We start from the raw sequence: 1,787 nt of genomic DNA on the forward strand, positions 1-1,787 counted from the left end.
GGCCGGGCCAAAACTAGGATTTCTGCAACCCGGGGCAAGGCAGTAATTTTTTGCCCCCCCCCCCCCCCCCCAAAAAAAAAGTACCCCTTATTCATGCTACGCCACACAATAGCAGCACTTATAGTGTCCCCAGTGTGTGGCCAGTACGAGAGTTATAGGTACACCAACATCAGTCACTCAACCAGGAGTACAGTTTGCTCCAGTTCCTTGCACCAGAGTGGCCCCAGTCCACGGCAGCAGAGTGGCTCCAGTCCTCAGGCAGCATAGTGGCCCCAGTCCTCAAATAGCAGAGTGGCTCCAGTCCCCTCAGGCAGCATAGTGGCCCCAGTCCTCAAACAGCAGAGTGGCTCCAGTCCCAGGCAGCGGCTGCCACTCCCTGGATACGGAGCTCCAGCGGTAGCCATCTTTGAAAGGGGATTTGTAGTTTATCTTTTACCGCTCAGAGTCTAAGCAGTAAAAGATTAACTACAAATCCCATGGCACTCCTCTTCCTTATCTGGCCGGCCAGGTGGTGTAATCTGCCTATTTCGGTATTCTTCAGACTAATATGATTCTAATCATTATAACTCTGTGCCTGCATTTTCTCAGTATGCCGGAGCTGTCATCTTACTGTGAATGATACTTTTTCAAATACACATGATGCTTCTTATTGAAAACGAAGCCTTTAAGCAACTTTTGTATCATAAGAACTGTGAGACAACAGGCCAGGATGTGCTAGGGGAATGACAAAGGATATTGGCAATATTGGTATAATCTATTCATCTGTCTTCTTCCAAAGGATCTATAGTATAGAGTAGGTGGCTTGTCTGGTGGACAGTGTACAGTGTTTACTCGCAAAGGATTAAATGAAGACTACAGGCTCTTAACTAAACCGGATTTCCTAGCTTCCCAATGGCTTAAGGCAAGGACTGTGGATCTACACATCTTGGAAAAAAAATCTCAAAAGAAATATAATATAAATCAAATGCACATGAGAATATATATATAGTTATGTTCCTAGATGTCAATCTAAACACCCTATTTAAAAATTATATATTTTACTGCCCAATGGACTTAAGTTGGAAACTTTTTAATGGTGAGACTTTTTAATGATTAAAAAAAATCCACAAACAAAAATCTATCCATAACTTTTCTTATCCTATACTTTTCATTTCTCAAACAAGTTGTAATATGTACAACCAGTGACTTTCTATTATTTCCTCTTTGTCCAAGGACTTGGTATTAATTTCTGTGAACAGGTGTACTGGTCCTTAACTCTCATAGGTAGAAAATAAATAAATAAATAATAAGCTCTAAAATTGGCATGTCTGTGGTTATGTTGAACAAATTAAGCAAACTCAGATTTGCATGTTGTTATCGTATATAATTTTGCCAAGAATTCCACAGTTATTGGCTCCATTTGTGAAGTACAAGAATACCCACAAAATTCAGTTTCACTGAATTTATATTGATTGTAGGTGTTAGATTTTACATCGCATATTAAAAATGGTGCAAAAGGTTTTCGTTTTCCTAAGTCATTATTTTTACTGCATTGCTGAGAAAACCAGTGCCTTGCAATATATAGGTACTGAAAGCCACAAGGCTCACTGTTTTCAGTTAACTATAAAGCATTGGCCCTCATTCCGAGTTGATCGCTCGCTAGCTGCTTTCAGCAGCAATGCAAACGCTAGGCTGCCGCCCTCAGGGAGTGTATCTTAGCTTAGCAGAAGTGCGATCGAAAGGTTAGCAGTTCTGCAACTGAAAAATTTCATGCAGTTTCAGAGTGGCTCAAGACTTACTCCTAGCTT

This window comes from Pseudophryne corroboree, chromosome 6 (genome assembly GCF_028390025.1).
Source record: "Pseudophryne corroboree isolate aPseCor3 chromosome 6, aPseCor3.hap2, whole genome shotgun sequence".
Lineage (NCBI taxonomy): Eukaryota > Metazoa > Chordata > Amphibia > Anura > Myobatrachidae > Pseudophryne > Pseudophryne corroboree.